Source organism: Zea mays, chromosome 7, assembly GCF_902167145.1.
Source record: "Zea mays cultivar B73 chromosome 7, Zm-B73-REFERENCE-NAM-5.0, whole genome shotgun sequence".
In the NCBI taxonomy this organism is placed as follows: domain Eukaryota; kingdom Viridiplantae; phylum Streptophyta; class Magnoliopsida; order Poales; family Poaceae; genus Zea; species Zea mays.
Genome location: NC_050102.1, coordinates 152,634,441 through 152,643,837, shown reverse-complemented (window position 1 = coordinate 152,643,837; position 9,397 = coordinate 152,634,441).

Here is a 9,397-nt window from a genome sequence, read left to right as displayed (position 1 = left end):
TACATGCCAACGTGGCTGTCAGAGAGGTGCTAGAGCCCTGTGTACGCGGTGTCGTGGCCGTCGGAGGAGCGCTTGAGCCCTGTAGAAGCACAGCTGTCGGGGCTGCCGGGACCTTGCTGACGTCTCCTTGCTTCCGTAGGGGGCTGAGAACCGCCGTCGTCATGGACGCACGCGGGTGCCATCATTACTCGTTTACCAGGGCGAGCCAGATGGGATGCCGGTCTTGTTCCCCGTAGCCTGAGCTAGCTAGGGGTAGGGTAATGATGTATCCCCTCGTGGTGTGGTCGGTCCGAACCCAAGGTCGGGCGAGGCGGAGACTCCTCTTGAGGCCGAGGCCGGGGTCGGGCGAGGACGCGATTCCTCCCGGGGTCGAGGCTGAGGCCAAGCCTGGGGTCGGGCGAGGCGGAGACTACCTTCCGAGGCCGAGGCTGAGGCCGAGCCCTGGGGTCGGGCGAGACAGAGACTACCTTCCGAGGTCGAGGCTGAGGCCGAGCCCTGGGGTCGAGCGAGGCGGAGACCTCCTCCTGAGGCCGGACTTAGCTGTTGTCAGCCTCACCCTGGCGGGTGGCACAGCAGTCGGAACGGGGCAGTCGGCGTTGTTTTCCTGTCAGGTCGGTCAGTGGAAGGGCGAAGTGACTGCGGTCACTTCGGCCCTGCTGACTGAGGAACGTGCGTCAGGATAAGGTGTCAGGCGATCCTTGCATTGAATGCGCCTGCGATACGGTCGGTTGGCGAGGCGATCTGGCCAAGGTTTCTTCACTGCGAAGCCTGCCCGATCTGGGCCTCGGGCGAGTCGAGGGTGCGCCCGTTGCTTGAGGAGGCCCTTGGGCGAGGCGTGAATTCGCCTGGACTACTGTTCCCGCCCGAGGCTGGGCTCGGGCGAGGCGAGATTGCGTCCCTTGAGTAGACGAAGCCTTGACCTGAGTTGCACCCATCAGTCTCTGCAGCTTGTGCTGATGGTGTTTACTAGCCGTGTTTAGGAGTGTTGGGGGTACCCCTAATTACGGTACCCGACAGTAGCCCCCGAGCCTTAAAGGGAGTGTTGGTACTCGCTTGGAGGCTTTGTCGCACTTTTTTGCAAGGGGACCGGTCTTTCTCGGTTACACTTTGTTCCGGTGGGTGCGCGCGAGCGCACCCGCCGGGTGTAGCCCCCGAGGCCTCGGAGGAGTGGTTGACTCCTCTGAGGTCTTAATGCCTTTCGTGATGCCTCGGCCGGTCTGGTTGTTCCCTCATGCGATCTGATTGTAGCCCGGGTGCATGGTCAGGTTCTGAGTTTTCAGGCTGGTTTGTTGACGCTGTCAACGGTTTGGTCGTAGCCGGGTTTGCGAGAGCAGCCCCCGAGCCTCTGCACGGAGCGAGAGGACGATCAAGGACTGTCTCGACTTTTATCATACGCCCCTTCATCGCCTTTTCGCAAGGAGGAAGGGGGGGAAAGCGCCATGTTGCCCTCGGAGGGCACCGAACATGGTGTCTCCAGTGAGTTGCTAACGGGTGATCCGAGTGGACGCCCGTGCCCCGTTCGATGAGGGTCGGCTAGTGGCCCAGAGGCGCGCTCCAAAAGTACATGCAGGTGATTTGCCGGACCCAGACCCGTTCGATAGGGTCCAAGGGCTCGATGCCTCCCTCTGGTGGGATTCCGTTACAAAATTGCTCCTGCTGGTCTCGAAAATGTCCTAGGGTACCTCGGGAGCGTAGCCCAAGCCTCGGCCATGTAACGGACATACCCAGAGTCATCTCTCGCTCTGCGTGCTCTGGGGCGGCTGTCGAACCCTTCCGAGGGGCCAGCCTTCGAACCCCTGATCAGTAGTGGGCGCGGAGCCCGAGTGCTCTGAGGCGGCTGTCGAACCCTTCCGAGAGGCCAACCTTCGAACCTCTGATCAGTAATGAGCCTGAAGCCCGAGTGCTCTGGGGCGGCTATCGAACCCTTCCGAGGGGCCAGCCTTCGAACCCCTGATCAGTAGGAGGGCTCGGGGCCCGCTTCCTTCGCGGAGAAGGATCCCTTTCGAAATATCCCCTTTCCCGGTCCCTGTAGCAAGAGAGGGAAAGGGGAAGAGGAAAAGGATATGAATTTAAACGGTGTGGCGCACCTTTTTTGACGCGGTCATCATGGCGAAGGTGAAACAACGCCTGCTTCGCCTGCCAAAGGTGGCGCTTGCCCTGCCGCAGAGTTAATGCGATGGGACGGGCGGTTCGCGGGGCGGCCGTTGCGCGTGCGCGAGTCATTCGAGGAACGGGCGCTTCGCCTTCGAGTTTGAATTTCACGGCAGGTTTGGGCGAAGTGGTTGAACGGATCTCGCCCAGGCCTTTATATACCCGAAAGAGGGGCCGGTGGTGGTTTTTTACTCTGCTGCTCGTCTTCTGCTTTGGTTTCCACAACCTAAGAGAATAGCCAGAGAAAAGAAAACCACACACATTGTCCCCTCCGCCTCCACCCCCTTCGTTCGGTGATGGCCGACAGGGTGACTGTCGTTTCACCGTGCGATCCGTGGCCTCTCTCCACCGTCACGGTGGATGATCTAGAGGCCCTCGTCGCCGATGGTTTGCTCCGTCCCCTCTCCGGTGACCCGCAGCCGGAGTGGACGGTCCCAGCGAGCGAGACCGTCCCGACTCCGCCGCCGGTGTATGTGGTTAGTTTCGTCTCCTTCCACGAGCGGGGGTTCGGAGTGCCAGCGAGCCATTTCATGCGGGCGCTCCTGCACTACTACGGGGTGGAGCTGCACAACTTCAACCCCAACTCCATTGCGCAAGCGGCCATCTTCGCGGCGGTTTGCAAGGGTTTTTTGGGGATTGACCCCCACTGGGATCTGTGGACCCATCTCTTCTCCGCGGAGCTTTTCGCCTTGACGACGGGGGAAAAGAAGGTCCGCATGGCGGTGCGGGCCGATGGATGTACCCTCCAGTTGGAGCAGGGGCGCGCGCAGCAGTACATCCCCGCCATCCTTGTGTCTTCGAACAAGGGGTGGCAGTGCCGGTGGTTTTACCTCCGGAATGATGACGGAAGGCTCCCATCATTTTCTCAACGAGTGGTGACTGCCACCGGCAGCAACTGGCGCTGGGGGGCCACACGCGAGAAACAGGAGAAACTCTAGCCCCTTCTAGAGGCCTTGCAGAAATTACGAGATGGGGGGCTCACCGCTGCGGGGGTGGTTGCCGCCATCCATCATTGGAGGGTGCTTCCCTTGGCAGAGTGGTGGTTGCCACTTTCGGAGATGAAGCCGAGGGTTGACTTGGAGGGTTCACAGACGTCCTCGGCCTCCCTCTCCACCGACGACCTCCGCAGGCGGGTAGCGGGCACGGTAGGGAGGCTGGATGCCGGCGCCCTTACCCAGCCCGTGATGCGTCCCGAGCATGGGTACGTGTCCCTGGTGAGTGTCCGCTCCTTCTCCTATCTTGTGCCGGGTTGCCTTTGATTCTTACTGTTGGGATTTCCGTTCGTCTCCAAGAGTTGGGGTTTTACAAGCCCTCCCTGCCACCGGTCCCGGAGGACGCGGTGGACCTAGCCACGCGGAGGGTCGTCGCGAAGAAGAAGGAGAAGAAGGACGCGGAAAAGGCCTAGGCCCACGAGCGGATGCGGGCTCGGGATGCCTTGGAGAGGCGCCGCCGGAGGCAGGAGAGGGACGGGCTCCCGAGGGAGCCGTCGCTGGAGACGCCTGACGACGATGATGACGACGATGATGACGAGGACGACGACATGCGGCCCGTCTTGGCCTTAGCCCGGATCTAAGGCTGGGCCAGGGGTCGTCGAACCAGCCTTCAAGTGGGCTGGCGCCGTTGGTATCTAGGGTCGGGACATCAAGGTCCCAGTCCGAGGAGCGGGGACAGGCCGAGGGGGTACTCGACCCCTTGGCCGAGGTAGTTGAGGTGACTCCGGGGAGTCAGGCCGATCCGCCTGTCCCCCAAGAGCAGTCGCCTGTGCCGACTGCACAGGAGGTTGATCCTCGGGCCGTCGTGACGGCGCCTAGGCAGGCCATCCCTTCGGTGCCCCGGGTGCCCGAGGCGGGAACGGCGTCAAAGCCGGCAGCGGGGCGGACCTCGGCAGCGCCTGCGGGGCCCGAGGGGCCTCCCCGCAGGCACGATTGGCCTTGATCCGGAGTGGGTGAGTATCTGAGGATACCTCTGTTTTGGCTCCTTCTTCGTGTGTCCTGATCCTTCTTTACCTTTTCCTTTCAGCAAATGGAGGCAAGGCTCGGTCGGTCTGGCCCCCCGGAAGGCCCTTAAGACGGTGCCGGCTTCTGCAGCCAGTGCCGCAGCGTGCCATGCCGGTTGGCTGGCCTCCGCTCAAGACGCCCTCGAGCGGGGGGGCCCAAGCGGCACGAGTTGCCCTGGGGCAAGCCTCCTAGGTTGACCCTTCCATCGGGGCGGCCATCGTGTCGGGGGAGGATGCTAGCGTGTCCGTGGCCCCGAGCCCACCTGTCGTGTTGCCGTTGCTGGCACCGGCTTCTGTCGAGGCCGTCGCTGTTCTGCCCGTGGAGCCACCCGTCGCTGCTGATGCTGGGATGGCTGAGGTGTCGCTGCTCGAGGTCGTCTCTGACCTTCCCAGTCTCGGCCATAAGGAGGGGGCGACCGCCGTTGCCGAGGTCGGCGATTGAGAGCCCGCCTCCTTAGCCAAGGGGAGGCCCAGTACGCCGTCAGCGATGGTACCCGATGCGTCGACTGCAGGGGGTCCCGACGCCTTGGAGGAGGGGCGCGCAGAACCGCGACCCGTCTTGGAGAGCAGCGACCTTATCCCCGCGCGGCGCAACCCCAATGAGTGGTGTGGGCAGGCGCTCTGGTTCTGGACCCGCGGCGCCTCGAAGCCCCTTTTCGTCCTTGACGATGAGCGGGAGGAGCAGTCTCGGGATGAGCTCCGTGAGTATGCCGAGGTGGCGATGGGGTCGCTTCGGTCGGCCATGGAGATCCTTTCCAGGGATGTTCCCAGGGTCCTCCAGGTAAGGATTTTAGGCATACCTTTCGCTTGACTAGGGCATTCTTTGTAACACCCTGCTTCCCTTCCTCAGGAACTGACGGATGTGAGCACCGCCAAGTCGTTGTTCATCCGCCACGAGACTAACGTCTGGGGTTCGCTGCGGTTCCTGAGGGCCGCATTTGCCGAGGCTAATGAACGCCTCGCCCAACGGAGCACCAAGGTGGCAGACCTTCGGCTGCTCTATGATGAGCTAGAGGTGGAGGCAGTGGCGGCGCGGGAAGAGGCGGCGTCGGCACGGACGGAGGCGCAGCAACAGCAGCTAGAGCTTGGCCATGTTATTGGCGAGCGGGACCAATCTCGGAGCCAGGCTGCCGAGGCTGTAGGTCGGGCTGAGGCCCTTGGAGGTCAGCTAGCCGAGGCGTCTGCTCGGGCCGGAGCCCTTGCGGAGGACCTGGCCGTGGGCGTCGGGTCTGCTCAGTCCGCCCAAGCCGCTGCCTCAGAGCAGCGTGCCCGGGCCGAAGGTATGTTTCGGCCGCTTTGTGACTTCGATTCAGCTTCATTCTTCAACTCGTGTCTGAAGAATTCTGTTTGGCTATCTGCAGGGTTCGAGACAGCCCTCAACGAGTCCATCAAGGCACTTGCCCAGGCGTATGAGCAAAAGGAGGCCGACCGCGTGGCCATGTCCAAAGCTATCTCGGCCTTCTGCCAGGCCTTTGGCCTCGATGACGTCCCCTCGGGTAGTTCCCCCTAGAGTCACCTGCGGGCCTTGGGTGGCCATGTGCGCAGCAGACTCCGCGAGGCGCTGCATCACGATGTTAGGCGGGCCTTCGCCGTGCTCGCTTCCCACTACGATGTGGATCTAGAGCGGGTCAGTGAGGGGTACTGTCTACCCGACGAAGACGAGGCTGCCTTAGCCGAGGTTCAGAGGCTTGACGCGGCCGTCGCGGGCCCAAGTGCGGTGCTGGCGTCCTCCTTCGAGGTGGAGATCCTTCCGCTCGCGCCACCGTCTGGGGCCGAGCCAGATCTCGCCGAGGGTGGAGACGAAGCCGAGGGTGCCGCTCCTCCCCCGGGCGATGCCTGATTCTGCCGGAGCAGTCTGTTTGGAGCATGCATGTGTTTTTCACGGCCGCTGAGGCTTAAACACTTTGTTGTCGTGTTATAAAGCTGCGTTTCTTTTCCTCTCGTTTTGAGTATCCAGACTTGTTCATCAGTAGCAGAATCGATTATCCGAGTAAGAGTTACTTTTCGCGGAAGGTGACGAGTGAGGTATCCGTATCCCGGAGGCGTAGGAGTCCCTCGGCTCGGTCGGCCTTGCCGCTTACGTGCGCTCTTACTCGTTTTGCAGGGTTCTGTTATCGATATAGTCGGAAAGCACGAAAGTCGTTTTGGTAGAAAACTTTTCCGAGGAAAATTTTGATGCAGAGGGGGGACGCAGAGGGGGTTCCCCCCTTCTAGCCCCCGAGGGAGGGTCGGGTTTTGCCGAGGCAAGGCTGACCCTTCCTTGACGGTTAGACTTTATTTTTGTATGTATAGAAAACGAGGTATATGAACGACTTGAAAACATCTTAAGGGTAAAAGCGACGTAGCTATCGGATGTTCAAGCGTTGCTGTAGACCTCGCCCTGATCGTTGGCCAGCTTGTATGTTCCGGGCTTCAAAATCTTGGCGATGATGAACGGCCCTTCCCAGGGAGGAGTAAGCTTGTGGCACCCTCAGGTGTCTTGCCGCAGCCGAAGTACCAAGTCTCCCACCTGGAAGTCTCGGGGCCGAACGCCTCGGGCGTGATAGCGTCGCAGAGACTGCTGATACCGCGCCGAGTGTAGTAAGGCCATGTCCCGAGCCTCTTCCAGCTAGTCCAGTGAGTCTTCTCGGCTGGTCTGGTTGCTTTGGTCGTCGTACGCCTTTGTCCTCGGGGAACCGTATTCTAAGTCTATGGGCAAGATAGCCTCGGCCCCATAGAATAGAAAGAACGACGAGAAGCCCATGGCTCGGCTTGGCGTCGTCCTCAGACTCCAGACCACCGAGGGTAGTTCCTTCATCCATCGCTTGCCGAACTTGTTGAGGTCGTTGTAGATCCTCGGTTTAAGTCCCTGTAGAAGCAAACCGTTGGCACGCTCTACCTGCCCATTCGTCATGGGGTGAGCTTGAGAGCACCTAGAGGGGGGGTGAATAGGTGATCCTGTGACACTTCAAAACTTAAGCCACAAAACTTGGTTAATTGTTAGCACAATAATCGCCAAGTGGCTAGAGAGAAGTCTCAACAAAACACAATACCACAAGAGATCAAACACAGAGATGACACATGTAACACCCTGAATTTGGGGGTATAAAATTTCTTTGCTCATATTCACAAATTCAGGTGTTACTTCCCTTTTCTCATGCTTCCTTATTCTTTTCTTTTCCATTTCTATAGGAGAAAAGTGCTTATTTTATTTGTAATTATAGTTTAATATGGTTAAACCCTAAGGGAGTATGAGTTGTTGCATCATGTTGAACCCTAGATTTCACTTTTGTTTGGTGCATAATTCTTGGAAAGTTTAATTTGAATTTGTGGCTCATTTGGATTTGAATCAAATAGAGAAAATAAAAAGAAAAGAGAAAACAAATTTCAGAATAAAAAGAAAAGGAAAGAAGCCCAACCCCGCCGCCCCCTCGGCCTTTCGGCCCACTAAGCCCATCCCGCGCGCGCGCCTCTCTCCCCCCCGCTCTCTCTCTGCCTTGCCGGTCCCGCCCGTCAGCGCAGCCGCCTCTCGCGCGCCCGCCTCCGCTCTCCCCTCTCTCTCTGCTCGCGGGCCCGGGCTGTCAGCCCCGTCGTCCCCGCGTAACCGCCGCCGAGCTGCGCGCGCCCGCTTTCTCCGCGCCCACGTCGCGCGTGGAGCTCGCAACTGACCCGCCCCTGGCCACTTGAGCCCCGAGCCCCACTCGCCCTCGCCCCCTCCCCCATTTGCGCTCTAGCGGACCCCTCTTCCACCTCTCCCTCGCTGCGCGCACGCCAGAGCGCCGCCGCCACGAATCCTCGCCGTCCCGAGCTCGTTTCTCGGCCGCCGTTGGAGCTCCGCCGTGTCCGTTGCCACGGTGAGCTTCGCCCCGGCGTCCGCAACCCGGGACACGCCCAAGTTCCCCCTCCCCCTCCCTATTTCTCTCTGCCCGCGCTCACCCGCCGTTCCCCGTGCAGCCGCGGAGGTTCGCCACCGCCGCCCCGGGCCACCGTCGCGCTATTCCCGCCGCCGAGGAGTCCCCGGAGCCCGCCTTGAGGTAAGGAACCTCTCCCGCCCTTATCGACCTTTGTTTTGCTCTCTGCCGCGTGTAATTCCTCGCCGGAGTAGAGTAATCCCGCCGCCGAGCCGCTCCGCCGTGAACCGCCCTCCTCCGGTGCCCCTGCCCCGACCCAGACCCCACCAGAGGACTCCCCGTGCCCTCCCCAACCTTCCCGGCCGCTCAGGTCGCCCCGGAGCCCCGCCAAACGCCCGTGCCCCTCGTCTCCGGCGAGTTCTCCGCCGCGGGGACGAGCGCCGCCGCCCCAGCTAGCCGTAGGATAAGCCCAGGCCGGCCACCCGATCCCCACCGTCCGTCCCAGATCGGGCGGCCCCGTTTTAATCAGGCCAAACCCAATCCTGGCCGTCCGCCGGAGATCCAGCGGCCCAGGCCCACTTTCCCCGCACCCCGTCTCCCTGCCGTTTGGGCCCCGCCTGTCAGCCCGCCCGCGCGCGCTCTGCCCGCCGGCCCTGCCTGTCAGCCTGCCCGCGCCCCGCGCTGCCCGCCCGGTCCCGCCTGTCAGTCGCCCAGGCCGCCGCGCGCTCGCGCGCCCGCCCGCAGGATCTAATCCTGGCTGTTCGCTTTAGATCTGACGGCCGTAGTAGCCCGATACCCCTTCGCCCGCGCGTTTTCTTAAAGAGACCCCCGGTTTTCTGGAATTTGAACCCGCCGTCCCTGGTTTCTCGCAGATAAGTCCCTGGACCTTTTATTTAATTCAAAATAGGTATTTAGGGTATAATTTTAATCCCCAAACTTGTAAAATTCATAACTTTGTCATATGAACTCCAAATGAGGTGCTTCAAATTGCAAAATGCTCATGATGTTTTTGTCTATCTATTCAAACAATGTTTCTCTGCTGTTTCCATGTACCAATTAATAGTTAATCACCAGGATAGGATTAAGGCTATTGGAACCCTATTTGAGATAATTAGAAATTGGTAGACTTTAATAAAAGTTGGATTACTTAAGTTTATGGACTTAAACACTTAAGTTTAGTAACCTAAAACCATGTAATAATTTAATCCCACCATTGACTTAAACCTGATTAGTGGATAGTGAATCACTTTGTATAGTCCTCTACCCCAGACCTAGGGAACACCAGAGTGCCTACCCCTTTTCAAACTATGAACTTGTGATCTCTCTGCTGCATATGTTTGGCATGTTGCTTTTTGTTTGTTATCTTCCCAAGTGCATAGTGTGAATGATTACTTTACGTAGACAACGAGCAGTCTGTGTT